This window comes from Sus scrofa, chromosome 1 (genome assembly GCF_054392235.1).
Source record: "Sus scrofa isolate SSC_HxYL_T2T_F1_AM1 chromosome 1, Sscrofa_HxYL_maternal_Yorkshire_Landrace_v2.0, whole genome shotgun sequence".
Classification (NCBI taxonomy): Eukaryota; Metazoa; Chordata; class Mammalia; order Artiodactyla; family Suidae; genus Sus; species Sus scrofa.
In genome coordinates, this window is record NC_139383.1 from 279,041,032 (window position 1) to 279,062,027 (window position 20,996).

The window sequence follows — 20,996 nt, forward strand, 5'->3', positions numbered from 1 at the left end:
AGGAGCTCTCAAACTACTGATCAATGATGTGGATTTAGACCAACCTCCCAAACACACGCACACACACTCATTCAGCCAGGCCTTCTGTCCCTAGACTCCCCCAGCCTTGCCTAGTATCTAGGTACTGCCCTGTGACCCGGGGCAATGACCAGGGTCCCGATCCCCACAGGACAGGACAGCCAGAAGCACAGCGCCACTCCTGCCAAGGCAGAGGTTGATGGGGACATGTCCCTTTTGCCACTCACACCCCACTGGGGCTGACCCTAGTCCCGAGCAGGACAAATATGGCAGGGTTTTGGTTAATCTGGACCATGGCCTCCCCGCTCTGGCCCCTCAGCAGCACTGGTCCCATCTGTTCTCAGCCTTTGCATCACCTTTGCATCCCTCTGCCTGGTACACTGGTACCTGCACCTGTCCACGACTGCCTCCTTCTGGTCATTCAGGTCTCAGCTGAAATGTCACCTCCCCAAGGAAGCTGTCCCTCAATGCTGGGTCTAAAGTTTCCCCCATCACAAGCCCTCTATCCCTTCACTAGCAGCTATTTATTTATTAGTTTGCTTGCTTAGGGCCTATCTCCTCTCCCTGGAATCTGAGCACCATGAAAGCAGACCTTGCTACCTACTTGTTCATCAGCACTGGGGAGACCCCAGCAAATGTTTGCAAATAACCGAGAGATGTCTCAGAACCCTGGGCAAGTTCATAGATTGCTGAGCAAGCCACCCTTGGCTCCAAGGTCATGGCCACTGAGTGGGCCACACTGCCCTCATTTTATTTGTGCAGCATATGTGTTGAAGCCATCCCTAGATCAGGTTCTGAGCAGAAACCTCCAGAATGCAATCTTGGATCACTGAGGTTGGAGAGCAGATGGAATATTTCCAGTGACTTTCTCCATCCTGCAGTTCTATGAAAATGAGAAAATCTATCTTCAGGGGAAAATACCTGTCTAAACACTCCACCCTGGTCTGCAGCCAGGGACCCAGACAACAAAGAAAGTGGTGGCATTTCTATTCTCAGTGGCAATAATACTCTCACAGCACTAGACTTGCCTGGCATGCAGCTTGGAACCCTAGTTCAGTGTTCAAGGTAGCTCAGTGGCCAACACAGGCCAGAGGCTGTAGAGTTCAGTGGGCTCTGGGGCCACACTGACTTATCTCTGGTCTTTTTTTTTTTTTGTCTTTTTGCCATTTCTTGGGCCGCTCCCACGGCATATGGAGGTTCCCAGGCTAGGGGTCCAATCGGAGCTGTAGCTGCCAGCCTACGCCAGAGCCACAGCAACGCGGGATCCGAGCCATGTCTGCAACCTACACCACAGCTCACGGCAACGCCGGATTGTTAACCCACTGGGCAAGGCCAGGGATTGAACCCACAACCTCATGGTTCCTAGTCGGATTCATTAATCACTATGTCACGACGGGAACTCCTTATCTCAGGTCTTTATCAGCTTGGTTGGCAGTATCACCTGCCAAAAAGAGCAGCAGCAAGGTCTGTGAGGTTTTGTAAGCCTTGAGTGCGATGCCCGGTACACGGTGGGCATTCAGAGAGTGGTAGCTACTGTGCCAGTGTGAGCAGTTAATTCCCTGCTTGATCTGCCAGCTGTGCTGGCAGGGCTGTGTCATGTGCTGTGGGCTAGCAATGTGACTGGTGCCTGTGTGCCAGCTACAGGGGCACCAAGCTGAGCCAATCTTACCCCTGCCCTTGAGCACCTTCTGGGGGTCAGGAAGCCAGATGTGGCCATGCCCACACAGTGTTCTTGGTGCTTGGAGAGCAGAGAGTCTGAAGGGGCTCCACGTGTCTCGCCAGCGAGGGTGGGCGGCTCCTGGGGCCGCAGGAGCCACAGAGGAGCCAACACCTCCCAACCTGCCTCCCTGTCAAGGCAAAGAGCCTCCTTTTGTCCCCTCTAATGAGGTGGTCCCCAAAGGGGACCTCTCTCTGCCCCCTAGACCTTCTCCCTAGGGACTCCAAGCCCTCAAATTTCCCCTTGGCCGGGGTGGGAAAGGAAGAAATAACAATAACTGAATTGGAAAAAGAATGGATATATGTACACATATAACTGATTCACTTTGCTGTACATCTGAACACAGGATTGTAAATCAACTGTATGCAAATACAATTTTAAAAATAAAAATAAAATAAAATCAGTTCTTCATTAAAAAAAAAAAAAAAACAGTAACTATACCTCTAGGAACTACCTCCAAATGTATGCTCCGTGCCTGCTGCAGTGCTGAGCCTTTAAGGCATCATCTCCTTGAATCCTCTCCCCAGAACAGCCACTGTTTCTGTCCACACTTCACAAATGGGGAAACCATGTCACCAACTGCTACATCATGTGTTCAAGGTCACACAGCTGGTGGGGGCTGAGCTACGGCACCACCCTCGCAAAACACCACACTGGTGGTTCTCAAGCCCAGCTCCCAGCAGAATCACTTGGGAGTTTTAAGGGATGCTGATGCCCAAGTGCCAGCCCAGACCAACAGACCACAGTCTCTGGTGACAAAGACTGAGATTTGGGCTGTTTTAAAAGCTGCGCAGGAGATCATGCCATGCATTTGGGTTGAGGCCCCCTGCCCCTCGCCCTCCTGCTGCTCAGAAAGAGCACTCCGGATGCCAGGCTGAACCCAGGAAAGCACCCTCCTCCCTGGCTTCCCCAAAGAAGGAAACAGAAGGACCAGGCCTTAGCCTGACATGTCAGCCATTTCTCCCCAACAGGGTGACTGCGGGTGGGGGTGGGGTTCCCAGGGCACAGAGCACAAAGGCTCTCTCTGCCCCAAGGCAGTGCCCAGACGATACCCCACCCACTGGGTCCAGTCTGAAATCTGCCCACATCTGGGGCCAGCCCCTCTTCCCCATACATTCCAGCAGGGACCCCATGAGGCAGAAACAGACAGAGCTTTCAGGACGCCTCCCTGCCAGGGGGATAAATTATTACCAAGAATTATCTGCCATGAGCTCAGGGTGGCATTTCACGTGCCAAAGGTTGGCTGGCCCTGCCCTGGCCCTGGCTGCTTGGCTCCAGGGCCCTCATTCCAACTGTGCAAGGACAGAAACTTTATTCTCTTCCACAGCAAGAGGCCTCCACCCCTCACCATCTGTGCAGCACCCCCTCCGCCATCCCCCCACCCCCACCCAGGGGCCAGAGCTGTCCTTCTCCGTGGCTCAACACAGAATGGATTCGACAGAGTGATTCCAAAGGCAAGTTTCCCAGGTCTTTTTAAGCCAGGGGTTTTATCCACAGGCAAAGCCATTGTTATCAAGATGTCCCGCCCCAACCTGGCTTTTCTGTAGGAGGCCCTGACAGATGCAAACAGCTGAACAGCTGCTGCAGCTGGAACCGATTCTAGTGGAAGGAACTGGAGCTTTGGGAGCCACATAGCCCTTGGTTTGGGTTCCGGTTTTGCCACTTTCCCCCTGTGGAATTTGGGCGCTCTACCTAAAGTCTCTGATCTCAGTTTCCTCATCTGTAAAATGGGAATGACCACCTTGACCTTCCAGGAATGTTATGAGGTTGAAATGAGCTAAGGGATGTGCCAAAGTACTACGTGGGGACGCAGAGGGCATGCAGCAGGGCGAGGCACAATACCCCGTGAGGGCCCTCGGTCTGACCCCCAGGGCCTCAGGTTGGGGGAGAGCCAGATGGAACTGTCAGCCAACGCGAGCATGTCCTCGAAGCGGATGCCCTGTCTTGCCTTCTCTAACATTGGGTGCAGAGGGAAAGATTCTTTCACCCAGTCGGCCTGCTCAGATTGTCTGGTAGTGGCATCTACGGGACCTACCCACCCAAGTGCGGGAGGACCGTGAGCGATTAGCCACGTTGGCCATGAGGATAAGGAGCTTGGGTGGTGGGACCTTTTGCCATTTCTGTCATAGAACAAGGACTGAATAATACTTCTCACTCTGATTTTTGCCTGGATTTGTATAACGGCCTCTACATTGATCTTTCTATGAGTCGCTACTTCCTACCCTCTGATCTTCAACTGCAGCTGCTAGAGTGAATTTTCCAGGATGCAAATCTGACCATTTCACGCCACTACCTATCACTGTTGCCTGGCTCCTCCCCTTGCTCTGAGGATCCCAGAGGTGATTTTAAGGCCTCCATCCACCTTCCTAGTCTCATCCATGGCCTCTCCCTTCCAAATATCCCACCCTCAAGCCCCATCGACTTGAGGGCCTTTAAGAACTGAGATGTGAGGATTCAAGGCAGCCTGGAAAGGCCGACCGAAAACCTTGTGCCCAGACTCACAAGATCAGATCACAGGAGCATCCGGAGACCGCACTGCATTTGCCACCGGTGAGTTTAACGAACCGAGGGAGCTGGTAAACTTCCAGTGAACCCTGAGCAAAGCTGTCACCTGCTCACCCCTAACTGTGCTGATGGGATTAGTCCCGAGTTGCCCCTGCAGAGGGGCGTTTACCCTGCTCTCTCTCCTGACTGCCCATTCCAAGACAAATCTCCCCGGCAGCCAGACACAGGATGCGGCTTCCAGGTACCGCTGTGTCCAAAGCTTTCTAGTCCAAGGTTCAGACGCGCCGGAGGATCCTTGCCCCACAGGAGGCCAGCAGGGTTCCTCCTCATTCCCTCTCGGTCCCAATCTTGCTCTTCCCCTGGAGGCAATCAGAGATTTCAATCTTTCAATTTCACAAACTCCTACTCTGTGCTCTTGCTCTTGGCCAGGTATGGAGATGAGAGTTGGCGATTCAGAGATGGCAAGATGCACAAGTGTTCGATGGGTGTTGTCAATGAGCCCAAGACGGGAAGGATTGATGGTCAGGAAGCAAAACCCGCATCGCATGGCTGGGGAATGAGGAACTCATAAACAACTCTCCATCTGTTGCTGAAAGATTGAGATGTTTACTGAAACTGCTAAGGAACAGTCTAAGCTTGCTGGAGAGGTAACCAGATGAATAAGTTTCTTGAGGGAAAATAGCTGCTTCAAAGAATTCAGGCAGGTTTGTTTTCCTTTCGTCTTTTTTTTTTTTTTCTGTTTAACTTTTTACTTTGAAACAATGGCACAGTTATAGAAAAATTACAAGAGTAGCATCAATAACGCCTAAATATTCCTTCCCTGGATTCACCAACAATTCGCATCTTGTGACATGTGCTTTATCAGTCGCTGTATGTACAGTTTTTTCCTGAGCCATTGGAGGGTAAGTTGCAGACATGATGCTCCCTTTCCTCTAAATACTTCAGAGAACATGGAACGTGGACGTGCACACAACCACAGCACAATTAGCAAAATCAGGAAATGGAGATTATATCTAATCTACAGGTCTTATACAAATTTGATGAAACTTAGAGAAATTTCTTTTTTTCCAATTCAGGAAGCAATCAGAACAACACATCGCCCTTCAGTTGCCCTTAACTCTGGAAGAGTTCCTCAGTCTTTCTTTGTCTCCATGACATTGCCATTTTTGAAGAGTACAGGCCATTTATTTTGTAAAATATTCTTCAATTTTCATCTGTCACATATTTGCTCACGATTAAATTAATTTGGGGCAGAGATACCACAGAAATTATACGATGTCTTTCTCAATACATCACATGAAGAAGCTTTCATGTCAATGTGTCCTGTTAGGGGTGATGGTTGGTTTGATCATCTGCTTAAGGTGGTGTCCCCCGGTTTTATCTACTGTGCAATGACGATTTTCTCTCTACAATTAATAAGTAACTTGTGGGAAAGTATTTGAGACGATATAAATATTTTATATTCCATCAAACTTTCACCCTCCGGTGTTAGCATCTTGATTTTTATCCACGTTAACTGTTTATCTAATGACTACACAGTTGTGACTTAGGAGTTCCCATCATGGCTTAGCAGAAACAAATCTGACTCGGATCTCTGAGGACGCAGGCTTGATCCCCGGCCTCGCACTGTGGGTTAAGGATCCAGTGTTGCCATGAGCTGTGTTATAGGTGGAAGACGCAGCTCGGATCTGATGTTGCTGTGGCCGTGGCGTAGGCCGGCAGCTACAGCTCTGATTCCACCCCTAGTCTGGGAACCTCCATATGCCATGGGGTGGCCCTCAAAAAACAAACAAACAAAAAAAAAATCGTGACGAAATTTCTATTGTTATGAGTCAGCATTCTACCTTAAAGAAGAGCTTACAGTAAACCTATGCATATATACATAGAGCATATGGTGCAAGAATTTTTATCTTATTCAATGAGTTATAATTCATTACTACCATTATTTACTTGATAACCAAATTGTTCCAGATTTGGCCAGTGAGTGCTCATTCAGGGTGGCTGCTCTATCCTTTTCGTGTGTCTCTTTTATTCATTGATGACCTCCTTGTTTTCTGGCACGAAAGGATGCTCTGGAGTCATCCTGTACTTTCTCTGGCCTTGCCCAGGAAACAGCTATTTCTTTCAGCAGCCCTGGTTCCCCTGGTGAAGGGGGGTATGATGGTATTTAGCAGCCAGAAGCTGGGCATGAGGTGGGCTCTCTGTTCCCAGAGTACCCTTATTTCGAGTTCCTCTCAGTGGATAGAACCAGGAAACGCATACGTGTATAAATATAAATCCAAGAGTTCCTGCTGATGCCTCCTGCTCCACCCAGTGCCATAGCGTTCTTCCTGGCTTTCCCCATTTCCTATTTGTATGTCCATTCCACAACAGTGAGAAACCTGGCTCTCAACATCCTTAATATATTTCACCTTTTATGCATCCGCCAATACACAGAGAGTAGTTTCAGAATAGCTAATCCAGGAGCTCCCGTTGTGGCTCAGTGGTTAACAAATCCAACTAGGACCCATGAAGTTGCAGGTTTGATCCCTGGCCTCGCTCAGTGGGTTAAGGATCCGGCATTGCCATGAGCTGTGGTGTAGGTCGCAGCTGCAGCTCAGATCCTGCATTGCTGTGGCTGTGGTATAGGCCGGTGGCTACAGCTCCGATTAGACCCCTAGCCTGAGAACCTCCATATACCTCAGGTGCGGCCCTAGAAAAGACAAAAAAAAAAAAAAGAGAATTGCTAATCCACGTGGGGCTGCTGTAAAAAACAACCCACTAGGTAGAGTTCCATACTGGTTTGCAATTCTTTTAGACTGAGGGTATACATCAAAGTTCTGTGTTCAGAAGTTACTTGGGGTACTTGCTTCGACAGCACAGATACTAAAATTGGAAAAATACAAAGAAGAATAGAATGGCTCCTGCACAAGGATGCCCCCCCCCCCAAAGCTTCTTGAATTACTTCTTTTTTTCCTTTCAGTGTGGTTTGTTATTCATTTGAAACACAATTCAATAATTTATAAATACAGAGCTACTTCATTTGAGAGTTCTGTTTCTTTCCATAGCTTGTTTTTGTTCTTTTATAAATAATATGTAACTGAAATTTCTTTTTTCCCACTTTGTTCAGCTTGCCTTTTTTTTTTTTTTTTGTCTTTTTTGCTATTTCTTTTGGGCCGCTCCCGCGGCATGTGGAAGTTCCCAGGCTATGGGTCCTACGCCAGAGCCACAGCAACGCGGGATCCAAGCCACATCTGCAACCTACACCACAGCTCACGGCAACACCGGATTGTTAACCCACTGAGCAAGGGCAGGGACCGAACCCACAACCTCATGGTTCCTAGTCGGATTCGTTAACCACTGCGCCATGATGGGAACGCCCTTGTTTTTGTTTTAATAAAGGAACTTAACCCAGTTACATGTATCGTGAAAGTTAATATGCCTGGTCTTTTCCCAGACGTCTTGTTTGTGTTTTTTATTACTTTAATATCAGTTGGAGAGAATTAGGAGCCCCTTGTATCTACCGGGGCCTGGCATCTGGTCTGGAGCATAGCAATGCTAGCACACATTTGCGGAATGTTGGCTGGAAGCTCAGCAAGTGCTTCCCCTTGTACCTGGATAGATAGACAGACCCAGGGTCTTGACCTTACTCTGATTACAATGATGTCTATCGCTGTAGTTACCATTGAGTTGAATAATTATGAAAAGTCTTAGCAAAGGGCCCCGGTGGGGTAATCACTGAATAAATTGCACCTGCTATTGACTGAGTACTGATTAAGAACCAGACATGGTGCTACAGTATCTTATTCAATCCTCACATACACAGCTAATTCCAGGAAGTCTGAGGCTTGCTCACAAGGTCAAAGCCACCTTAGCTGGACCCAATTGCCAGTCAGTTCCCTGGAAACCCATGGTCAGAATGGAGACTAATCCCAGAAGGGGATAAGGAAATGCTCCTCTGATGGCCTGAAATCTGCTATTATGTCTCCCTTGTCAAAATTAACTCAGCTTTATGGAGTTCCCGTTGTGGCACAGTGGTTAATGAATCCGACTAGGAACCATGAGGTTGTGGGTTCGATCCCTGGCCTTGCTCAATGGGTTAAGGATCCGGCGTTGCCATGAGCTGTGGAGTAGGTTGCAGACACCACCTGGATCCTGTGTTGCTGTGGCTCTGGCGTAGGCCGGTGGCTACGGCTCTGATTGGACCCCTAGCCTGGGAACCTCCAGATGCCGCGGGTGTGGCCCTAGAAAAGGCAAAAAAAACAACAACAAAAAAAGCAACTCAGCTTTAAAAGGTTTGCCCAAAATATGGGAATACAAATATTTTCATACTCTGCTGGCAGGAGCATAATGGCAGCCAACATTGAAAAGAGCTTATTTTGAGCCAGGCCCTTGACCCTGGTAGTTTTCAGCACTGTGGACATTTGGGACTGGATCATTCTTTGGGTGTGCCTTGCAGGTTGTTCTGGCCCCTACCCACCAGATGTTATTAGTACCCCACACCAATAGTGACAACCAAAAATCTCTCCAGATGTTGCCAACATTCCTGGGGTGGGGTGATGTTGGGGCAAAGTCACCCTCGCTGAGAACCCCTGCTTACATGTATTACACTAATTCTCACAACACACAACCATTTTATGAGATTGGTCTTTCTTTTCTTCTTCTTCTTTTTTTTTTCTTTTCAAATTTTATGGCCACAACCAGAGCATATAGAAGTTCCCAGGCCAGGGACTGAATCTGAGCAACATCTGTGACCTACACCACAGTTATGGCAATGCTGGATCTTTTAACCCACTGTGCTGGGCAGGGGACTGAACCTACACTTCCGCAGCTATCTGAGCCTCTGCAGTTGGGTTCTTAACCCACTGTGCCATGGTAGGAACTCCAAGATTGGTACTTTCTTTGTCCCCATCCTACAGAGAAGAAAACTGAGGCACAAATAAGTTAAAGTCCCACCACTAGTGAGCAGTAGAGAAGGGGTTAAAATCCAAGCAGTTGGAGTCCGGAGGCCACAGTGCTTCATTGTAGTGGACAGCCTATCTGATCTGACCTTTCTAGAGAACAATTTGGCAGAATATTAAAAAAAAAGTGCACATGCACACCATGTGGCCCACGGTCCCATGTCTCGGACTTTTTTCTAAGGAAATGTACACACAGGCAGTTCATCTCATTACTTACAATCATGAAAACGTCGAAAGGCAGTAAAAACCTATCTGGAGCACTCTAGCCTGCCTTCCTCCTGGGCTGGGCACATGAGCACTGAACTTGAGACAGACATCATTTTTAGCCGTGTAATTTATTCTGCAGACACTAAATAGATAGGGTTATGCTGATCTGTACTGATGCAGAAAGATGTCCTTGATATGGCATTGAATTCTTTAAAAATCTAAAACCCACATGTATAGTACCGTTTCACTTCTGTAAAGTTTTACGTCTGTATAGTCAAGGCGGAAAAGTGCCATTTGTAACAAGAGGTGATTACAGTAGCTCTGGCACTTGTTTAGAATATTATCTGATGGCATGCCTTGTGTGAGAGGAAGGCTGGTCACAAAAGGCCACATGTTGTAGGATTCCATTTATATGAAATGTCAGAATAGGCAAATCCATAGAGATGGAAAGATCAGTGTTTGCCAGGGGCTAAGGGGAGGGGGACTGGGGAGTGACTGCTGACGGGTATGGGATTTCTTTATGGGGTGATGAAAAATCTTCTGGAATAAGATAGTGATGATGGTTACACAACCTTGTGAATATACTGAAAACCACTGAATTGCACACTTTAAAAGGATGACTTTTGGGCTTCCTGTTGTGACTCAACAGGTTAAGAAACCAAACTAGTATCCACGAGGCTGCAGGTTCGAGCCCTGGCCCTGCTCAGGGTTAAGGATCCAGGGTTGCCGCAAGCACACGCAGCTTGGATCAGCATGTGTGTGTGGCTGTGGTGGAGGCCAATGGCTACAGCTCCAATGCAAACACTAGCCTAGGAACCTCCATATGCCTCAAATACAGCCCTAAAAAGACTGGAAAAAAAAAAAAAGGATGAATTTTGTAGTATGTGACTAATGCTTCAGTAAGCAAATTTTAACAGAACTTCAGGAAGAAATGGACACATCCAAAGGAATAATTAGGAAGCCAATGACCCAATAGACAATTTAGCCCCCCAGGAATCCAGAGGACTGCTGGGGGGGAGGCGTTTCCCTCAGTGTGTGGAAAGAGGAGCTGAAACTAATTGAATGTTGGGTGCCTGAACAACTTGGGGACAGCTGGGGCTGACATGTGGCTTCTGCATTGATGTAGACAGATAGGTACCTGCTTCTCCTGCTGTATTTCTGGCCTCTCTCTCCATTACTCTGAGTTCAAGCTCCAATAGCCTCCCCAGTTAGAGGCTACTGCTTTTGATGGGCTTTAGTGGTGCCAAGGGATAAAGCTCTGGCTCCTCTCATCATCTCCATCAGCCCCCGCTCCCGCGCTAGGAAGCCCGCAGGCCGGGTAAAAACAGTGTGCTCCTCTTGTTATGCAGTCACTGCGGGACAAACACTTCACCGCTTGCTTCCGACTAAACCAACCCAACCCCCCCAAAACCCAACTCAAAATCACTTCAACAACAAGGCGATTTGTCTTCCTCATACAACAAGAAGTCCTGGGCAGGGTAGTCCAGAATTGTTTATTCGAAGGCTCAGTGACATCATCAAGGACCCAGATTCTTGCTCTTTTTGCTCGGCTGCCCTCTCATGTTGTCTCATTCTCAGGGGTGCAAGACGGCGGCAGCCATTCTGGATCACGTCTCCACCGTCAGTGGCCAGAGGCAGAAAAGGGATTGGCTTGGTCCTTCCCTGACGTCCTCCTGCAGACCGTCCCTTCCCTCCATGTAATCAAACCTGGACCACGTGCCCTTGCCATCCCCAAGCACGGGCAAGGGCGTGAGGGCACCGGAATGCGCATAGACTCATCAAGATTGACCGGAGTGAAAATAAAAACTTAGTGACTGGAGGGGTATGCACCGGAACAAAATCCAGTCTCTGCAGTGATGGAGGAAAGGGAACATGTCAGGATTCCTTCCCCGCGGGCCTTGCCCTCTGCCTGGCACGCCTTTCTCAGTCTCTCCAGGTTAAGGCCTCCTTTTTTCCTTCACATCAACAGGTCACCTCCTCCAGAAAGCCCTCCCTGTTCTCACTGGCTAGGTCAAAGAACCAGTACTCTGTTCGTAGCTTTGGCTACAGTTGTAGCTAAATAGTTATGCATGTCATTATTTGGTTAAAGTCGGCCGGTTAGAGGCAGCTCCACCCTCTAATCCCAGGACCCAGTCAGAGCCTGGCACAGAGTAGGTACTCAAGAAAGAGTTATTGGCTAGACACAAGTGTCAGGATGTTACAAAAAGCAGATGTGAGGTCTGGAAGATGATATCAAGAGCCTTCTTTGGGCGGTGAGATTTTTATTAAAATATAACACACACAGCAGAGTGCTCACATCTTAGGCGTAACTTGATGACTGCAAATGATACACTGGTGTAAGCAGCTGGGAGGTGTGATATGGAGTAATTTAATTTTCCTTTCTGTCCTTTTCTGGGGGGGGGGTTAAATCTTATTCAATCTTACAACGAGCTGGGTCATTTTTATAAAAACAAATACTTTATTATGATTTTTTTAAACAAAGAAAACATCATTTGCAACTCTTTGGATGTGGAAGGAACCCATGGGGCGCTAAGACTTTCTCCTTCCCTTGTTTTATTTTCTCTCTCTCCTGATCTCGAAGCAGGGGCGAGCTCCTGGAGCTTTAGATAACCTCTTCCTGCCTTCGGAGAGCAAGTATAAATTTTTTACAAAGGCCCAAAAGCTGTACTGGGGTTAGGAATAAAAATGGGGCAAAAAAGGTAAATTTCCATGAGAAAATTATACATGTATTTGTGTTTTACTTTCTTTTTCTCCAAAAGCAGAAATTTGAGGCATTTGAAACACCTGGCTCTTTTTTGTTTGTGTGTGTGTTTGGTTTTTGTTTTTGTCTTTTTGTCTTTTTAGGGCTGCACCCGCGGCATATGGAAGTTCCCAGGCTAGGGGTCCAGTTGGAGCCTCAGCTCCCAGCCTACACCAGAGCCACAGCAACGTGGAATCTGAGCCAAGTCTGCGACCTACACCACAGCTCACAGCAACACCAGATCCTTAACTCGCTGAGCAAGGCCAGGGATCAAACCCATGTCCTCATGGACGCTGGTCGGGTTCGTTAACCACTGAGCCATGACGGGAAGTCTGACATCTGGCTCTTTTAATAAAGAATTGGAATCTATCCTCAAAGGTAGGCCCAGGTTAATGATCTGTATGTGACGAGGCATTCATTCACTCATTTGTTCATTCACTCCTTTGTTCATTCACTCATCCGTTCACTGGTGTTAGCCTCTGGGCTTGGCCCACCCCTAGCGGGGGGAATGTAGAGATGGATCAGATCTGGTGCCTGTCCTGAGGGTGATGGACATGTCCCCAACGACTGCCTCAAACTATGACTGGTGGGTGCTCTATGGGGAGTAGGCACAGCATAGAACAAAGGCTATCATCCAAGGGAAGGCTGAGATGGGTTTTGAAGCATGCGTACAAGTTTGTGAGGCAGAGCAGGAATGGAAAGACATTCCAGGCAGCAGGAACAGCTGAGCCAGAGCGCAGAGGCTGAGACAGCTTAACACATTGAGTGCAGGTGTCAGGAGCATGGTTGTGTAGGCAGACGGCCTTCGTTTGAGTCCTGCTTTACACACCTTGGCTGTATGCTCTTCAGCAAGTTTTTGACTTTTTATGTGCCTCAGTGTCTTCATCTATTAAGTAGAGATAATGACAGCACCTACCTCTATTAAATAGAGATAATGACAGCGTCAACCATAGGGTTGATGAGGATTAACTCAGATAAACCATCTGAAGAGCTTAGACCAGCCCCTGTGTAGGGTAGGCTTTGCTAAATTGTTAGCAAATTTACTCGCTCCTGGTTTTGGGGTGATGGGTATTGGGCAGGTGGGTGGTGAGACTGAGCTGAGACTGGAGAAGCGGGTAGGGGCCAGCACAATTTTTCAACAGGGCAAGTTTTCAAGTTTTCACCAGGAGAATGACACGATCAGATCAGGGTGCCTGCAGGGGGTGAGTGGGCTGGAGGGGTGAGCAGAGGGAGTCAGAGCACGAGGATGAGGCCAGGCTGTGAGGACAGGGGCTGTGAGCACGGGGAAGGTAGGGGATTTGAGTCTGTTAGGGACTGAGTTGCGTGCCCTCAAAATTCACATGTGGAAGTCTGAATTCTCAGTGTCTCAGAAAGTGCCTGTGTTTGAGGATAGGGCCTTTAAAAGTAATTAAGGTAAAATGAGGTCATTAAAATGGGCATTAATCCAAGATCACTAGTGTCCTCATAAGTGGCGATTATGACAAGACAAGCAAACAGGGAGGACTAGGAAACGACACAGGGAGAAGGCGGCCGTCTCTAAGCCAAAGAGAGAGGCCTCAGATGGAACCAACCCTGCCGCACCTTGATCTCAGACTTCTAGCCTCCAAACTGTGAGAAAATAGATTTCTGTTGTTCATGCTCCCAAGCCTGAGCCGTCAAGCTGTCATGGCAACCTGAGCAAACAATTTCAGAGTCCAGCGTGGAGAGACTTGGGGCTTGCCTAGCTGTGGGAGCTGAGGGACAGAGGAGATGACCCCTGGATTCTGGCTGACACAAGAGGTGGAAAGAGGTACCATCACTGAGATGGGGCAGGTGTGGGAGCAGAAAAGGTGAATTCTGTTTTACACTCCTGGGAAACATCTGTGATATGAAATATACCGAAGGAGGAGAGGTGGGTCCCTGCTCCAGCCTCCACCCCCTCCCATCTCCTGCCTCTTGGGCTCTGAGGACCCTGGCCCAGGCCAGTGCTTCAGGCTTGCCAGCTCCCTGCCATGGTGACAGATGCTGTCACACTCAGTGCCCGTGCAGCCTGGGTGGGGTGCTGCCAGCTGGGCATTGCCCCAGTGTGAGGAAGGGGAGGGAAGCGAGGGCCAGCTAAGGAGCAGGCACAGAGACAAGGCCAAGGGTGCCCATGCTTCCAGAAAAACAGCCTGGTCACCAGGATACAGCTCATCACCTTGTAGGTGGCCCATCCCAAGTTGCAGTTTTCTTGGACACACCGGGTTATTGGGCATCTTTCATTCCTGGTGGTGGTAAGGACACCCAATACTCAGGCGTTGCCTGTCTCCTCTGGCTCAGAGAGGTGAAGTGAGTTGTCTGGGGACACACAGCTGCTGGGACAGACCTGTCTCACACGGGAGCCTCTGCTTTTAACTGCTCTGATTACGTCTCACTCTTTTCTTCTAAAGTGGGCTTGGGAGATCAACATTGGATTTTGATAATAACTTCTAGAAAGCATAAAGAGAAGTCATCTCTGAACATGTGTTTCTGAATTCTATGTTTAACAATTTTTTTTAAGGGGGTTGCAAGACTCATCTGCTAAAAATATTTAAGTGTAAGAACTTGGAAGCCCTTGGAGGCCGGAAACAGTAATTATTGCAAAGTACTCAGTCGGCACAAATGCTTGCCAATTCCCGGGCCATCTGGGGAGTCCAGGCCCTGCCCCAGCTCGGCCCTTGGGGAGTCCTCCTCCCCCTCAGGGGTCCTGGCCAAAGCCACTTCCTCGGACTCGGCTGAGCTCTGAGCCCTCCTGGAAGCTGGCCTCTTCCGAGCTGCGGTTTTTGCCTTGCTGTGCTGGGAGCTGTCCCATGGTCTGAGGCCTGGCTTTGGCTGATTCCTTGACTCCCAGGGGAGGCTAGGGGAAAACTGATACCTGCATGCCGTGGGTCCTGGGTTCAACCCCCACCCCTTCTTCCTAGAAGTCCACAAGACTTGAGTGTGGGCTGTGGAGCCAACCTTGGATTAGAACCCAGTCTTGGGAGTTCCCACTGTGGTGCAGTGGGTTAAGGATCCAGCATTGCTGCAACTGTGACATAGGTCATAGCTGTAGCTTGTATTTAATCCCTGGTGGGGAAAAAAAAAAAGAACCCAATCTTTTTTTTGTTTGTTGTTTTGTTTTTGTTTTTTTTAGGGCAGCACCTATGGCATATGGAAATTCCCAGGCTAGTGGTCAAATCAGAGCTGCAGCTGCCAGCCTACACCATAGTCACAGCACTGCCAGATCCTTAACCCACTGAGCAAGGCCAGGGACTGAACCTGAAACTTCATGGATACTAGTCAGGTTCCTTAACACTGAGCCACAGCGGGAACTCCCAAAGAACCCAATCTTGACTATTTCCCAGGCGTGTGGCTTTGGGCACGCATTGCCCCGGGTGCTTTAATTTCCTTACTTCTCACATGAGGACTGGAATGGTACTGACTTCACAGGCTTGTGGGAGCATTAAATGACCCAGTATGTATAAAGCCCTTGGAACAGTGTCTGACACAGACTAAGTGCTCCGTAAACACAGATATTACTGTTACTATGACTTTGAGCAGTGCCCCTTCGCCTCCTTGAGCCTCAGTTTCCCCATTTGGAAAATGGGAATAATACTAGACCCTTCTTCAGAGGAGTGATGAGCAGATTAAATGAGGTGATGCAAGGCAAACACTTGGCACAGTACCTGGCAATTAATGAATGTTCAACAAATTGTTAGCAATTATTTTTATTGTCTCAAAACCCTTCTGGAGGACTCACACTCTGGAAAAGTTGCCTGAGAAGCTTTAAGGATTAGGTTGGTGAGGAGAGGCAAAGCCGTGCCATTTAACAATTTCTAGAGCAAGGGTGGCCAGCAGCCCCAGGGCACTGGAAATGCCTTGGTGTGTGATATAGGATGGGCACAGGGACATGGAACCATGGAGGGGCTAGAAAGCCTCTTATTTGTCCTTTTTTTTTTTTTTTTAGGGCCGCACTAGTGGCATATAGAGATTCCCAGGCTAGGGGTCGGAGCTGTAGCCACCGTCCTACACCAGAGCCACAGCAACACCAGATCTGAGCCTCGTCTGTGATCTACACCATAGCTCACGGCAACGTCGGATCCCTAACCCACTGAGTGAACGCCAGGGGTTGAACCTGCAACCTCGTGGTTCCTAGTCGGATTCTTTTCCATTGCGCCACGATGGGAACTCCAAAAGTCTCTTATTTGGATGCTGAGCCTGGAAGCTGGCAGCAGGGAATTCTGGGAGTGGAATTAGCTGGAAGGATGTCAGTTGTTAGGCTGAGGGACTGGACTGGGAGGGCAGACTGCCAAGGCCAAGGGTGGATCAGGGTGTGGTAGCCTGGAATCTGAGCCTGTGGGTGGGAGTGGAACACAGTTCCAATCTGGCCACAAACTCAGGCGGGTCCCTGCCCCTCTGAGGTGCACTTTCTTCATCTGTTAAGTGAGGCCAATGATGCATTCAATGACTCAAAGAACATATGTACATTCCATTGCAGGCACATGGGAGGGGCTCAGTCACAGGGCTGTTAATACAACCTGAAAACCTGGTCAGGTGTAAGGGAGAAGCTGGCGAGGGATCCACCTGACAGCCCGCAAGCAGGGGGCAGAGGGTGTAGGACCCCTGAGCCTGACGTTACAGCATCTTGGGCTTCCCTCCTCTGCTCCCTCAGCAGGCTAAGGAGACCTGGGTGGTTCTCCTGGGGTCCTAAGTGCAGAAGCAGATATCCAAGCCTAGGGGTGGGCCCCCACTTCCCATGCGCTGCAAACTACTTCCTGAGATTCATCAAGGGCCCCGTCCTCCCCCCAGCTGGTATCGGGATCACATTCCTCCCCAGGGGCCCAGGCGGCGGGTCTTGCTGTGCTGGGAGTTCTGGCAGTAGCCTCGCTCCCCTCTCAGCTCTGAGACCGTGACCTCCAGCCACAGGAGCCCGGCTGGGGCCTGGCACAGAGTCAGACTTTGTCCTCTGGGGGGATTCATTCTGCAGACTTTTATTAATAACAATAATAGTTTTGTGCTTTCTGTGTGCCAGGCACTGAACTAAGCTCTCACTTGAAAATGAGTGACCCTGTGAGGTGGGCTCCATGGTCCCATTCCTAGGCTCAGATACATCCAATATCTCACCCAGCATCACGCAGTGGAGGCTCAGGGCAGACGAACACACCAGCCACTACTTACTCAGGAACTACGCTGTCTTTGACTCTGGAAAGAGCACTGGTTTGGGCCTATAGACCTGAGCTCTGCCTCCCCTAGTTGGCCTCGGACAACTTTCCAGCAGCAGAGACGAGCCCTGACCCCTCCCTTAGATGGGATTGTTGATAACAAATATTATCTCCTGTATCATTTATGGTTCTTCAGAGGAACAGAACCAATAGGATAATATATATCTATATCTATATACATATTTTAAGGAATTGGTTCATGCAACCCGAATTCATGGGGCAGGGTGAATTCGATGTTGCCGTTTTGAGGCAGAATTTCTTTTCTGGAAAACTGTTTTACTCTTAAGAACTTCAAGTGATTGGATGAGGTCTGCCCAGTCATCGAGAGTAATCTTTCCTTAAAGTCAACTAATTGTGGAAGCTGATGTTAACCACACCTATAGCACACCTTCACCTAGGCTAGAGTTTGGTTAAATAATTTGGTTCTGCAGCCTAGCCGAGCTGACACAAGACTGACCATCACATCCCCAATTCATAGCCAGGAAAACTGAGGCTCAGAGGGGTAAACAAGCAGCCCAGATCCCACAGGTACAACTGGGAAAGTCGGAAATAGGATCCTTGTCCACATACTTGTCTATGTTAACATTTTTAGGGAATAGGGTTTGAGGCTATTTTTACTGTGTTTTTTTTTTTTTAATTACACAAGTATAACTTCTATAATAAAAATTTTTTGTCTTTTTAGGGCCACACCCATGGCATATGGAGGTTCCCAGGCTAGGGGTCTAATCGGAGCTGTAGCTGCCAGCCTACACCACAGCCACAGCCACAGCAGATCCAAGCCAGTGTCTTCGACCTACACCACAGCTCACAGCAACGCCGGATCCTTAGCCAACTGAGCAAAGCCAGGGATTGAACCTGCGTCCTCATGGTTACTAATCAGAATTGTTTCCAGTGAGCTACGACAGGAACTCCAATAAAAATATTTTAAATGATTTTTCTCTTGGGAAAAAATAAGACTTGCTTTCTGAAACTATATCATACTAAGTAGATAAAGCATTAAAAACACACACACAACTTGTTATTCCAAAGAGTGAGAAGGAGTTCCCACTGTGCCGCAGTGGAATCTAATCCCACTAATATCCACAAGGATGTGGGTTCGATTCCTGGCCACTCTCAGTGGCTCGGGGATCTGGTGTTGCCCGTGAGCTGTGGTGTAGGTTGCAGATGCAGCTCGGATCCCGAGTTGCTGTGACTGTGGTGTAGGCTGACAGCTGTAGCTCAGATTCGACCCCGAGCCTGGGAACATCCATATGCTGAGGTTGCAGCCTAGAAAGCAAACAAACAAACAAAAAGAGTGACGAGTCAACAAGTGATTGTCCGAAGACTCAGAAAAAAATCACAGATAGAACGAACAAATGTGACCAGAGCTTAGCTACTACTGGTGATTCCAGGTGGACAAAAAATGGGCGCTCATCATATTAGACTTGGAAATTTTCTGTGAGTTTATTGTTCACAATAAATAGTGGGCTGTGAGGGGGTTTTGGAGGAACTGGAGAGAGGAGTAGGTGTCCATATGTTTGGGCCACACAGTCATCACTAATCTAGGTGATGATATGTGGGGAAAGGCTTCAGATTTCAATAAACTAAGGGCACAGGCTCGAACCAACCACCAAAAGTACAAAATTTCCAAAATGACTAGAAGGAAAAATAGACAATCAGAGTAAAAGAAAGGAGATAAAAGAAAAGGCACAAAAACCCAAGAAAAATAGAACACACAAAAAAAGAAGGTAGATTTAAATACCTAAGTAAATCAGTGATTCCATTAAGTGTGAATGGACTAGATGATCCACCTAAAAGAGATACCTCTAAAACCAGAGGATACAGCAAGGTTGAAAATCAAGATACACCATGCAAACAACCAAAAGAAAACTGGCATAGCTATATGTCGACAGCAGACAAAACAGTCTTTAAGGCCAAAATCATTACTAGAAATAAAGCCATTTTATAAAGACAAGAGGTTTGCCTGGAAATTAGCAATGTAAAAATTGTATGCACCTAAAGTAATCTCAAAATATGTAACACAAATAGTGGAAGAAATACATGGAGAAACAGACAAACTTAACAATCGTAACAGGAGATTGTATCACATTTTCCTTAGTAATTGATAGAAAAGGCGGGGGGGGGGAAATCACTGAGAATCTAGAAGATTAAACAAGGTTAAGAAACGTGATGTGATGGACCCATCTGGAACCCTGCAGCCACACTTGGAGAAGGCACAGCCTTTGCAAGGACATGGCAACATTTGCAAAAAAGTGACTATATATTTCCTGGCCCATAAAGCAAGGGATGGAAATCACTCTGAGCATGCATTCAATCTATAAATCAATTCGAAAAGAGTAACTAGAAAGTCCCCATACATCTGGAAATCAAGAAACATACTTCACACATGAAATCCTGACAAAACCCTCAAAAACAGGTGAAGGTAGAGAGACCACTTGGGGCCTAGGGGACGGGCAGCTGCCCAGGAACCGCATCAGTCTTGGTTTGTGGGGACAATGGGATGTGTGCCCATCCCATCTCACTGTTCCTGAGTTTCTCAAAGCCAGCATTTACTGAGCACCCAGTGTGTGCCAAGTCTGTGCTGTCTCTCATGATTCTCACTAGGAACATGTGGCAGTTTCCTGTTCCAGAGAGGACAAAGCTGCAGCTGAGGGAGGTCAAGTGACTCATCTAGTCACCCAGCTAGAAGCAGCCCGGGGCTGTCGGGTCCCATGACTACCTGTGAGGCTGGTCATACTCTTGTTTTTCACATGAGGAAACTGAGGCTTATGGCGGAAAGGCAGTAAGTGGTAGGGTTTGAACTGGGAATTTGAACCCAGGTCTAGATGGGCGTTAAGCCTTTACAGAGGGGGAACAGGCTGACGGCTGCTAGGACTTGCACGGCAACCCACAGCTGGTGGGGGGGTTGGAGGGGCAGGAGGCCGGGTTCAGGCCTGAGCTTCTGGAAAGGGAAACAAGTTTGAGAGGAAATGACCTCAAATGCTTCCCACCCCCACTAGACAGGAAGGGAAGGACAAAAGGACAATGCTCAGCCAGACTGAAGGAGAGGGCCTCTCAGGCCCCAGACGCAAGGGCCCCAGGGCTGACAGGAGTCCATTATCCTGAGGTCTCAGGGGTGGGGGCAGCTGAGCAAACAGCAGTCCCCTGGCAACGACACAAAATGGCCTTTGAGGAAGTTTGGGGCCTGCGGGGTGGCAGGGCGGTGGGGATGGACTGCTGTGACCAGCCCCTAAGTAAGGGGGGAGGGGCTGCCCACAGGGCATCTCGGCCACCAACCCTCTCAATGTATTGATGAGGAAGCTGTGACACTGGCCTGGAGTCGCACAGCTGGTCAGCTCCCATCACCCTGGCTGTGGGGTGAGGGAATCTGTGGTGCCCTGTGGGAGCCAGTGCACACTGTTCCAGGCATGAACAGCTGAGCCCAGGAAGCCACAAGTTGCCTATAGTTAAGCCTGGAGCCCCAGCTCCAGGTGCTCAAAGCAGCGCTAGCCCAGAGAGGCCTGGCAAGGAGCCCAAGGTCACACAGCCAGTGGAGGCTACTGGTCTTTCCTTGCCCTGACAGTGCTGCTCTTGCTTTCTGGCTGGAGGTTCGTTTTCCATCCCATCCCCTCTCGTCACCACCACCGCCCCCGCCCCATACCAGCTGTCTCCTTGAAGGGCAGCACAAGGCT

At 48.7% G+C, this 20,996-nt stretch overlaps 1 non-coding gene across 1 annotated transcript; it reads left to right on the plus strand.

The window, feature by feature from the left end:
* Positions 1-7,081: 7,081 nt before the first annotated feature.
* On the plus strand, positions 7,082-7,188 carry LOC146407265 (U6 spliceosomal RNA). The gene has a single exon (XR_014832563.1). It is a non-coding gene; the product is annotated as a U6 spliceosomal RNA (small nuclear RNA).
* Positions 7,189-20,996: the final 13,808 nt, after the last annotated feature.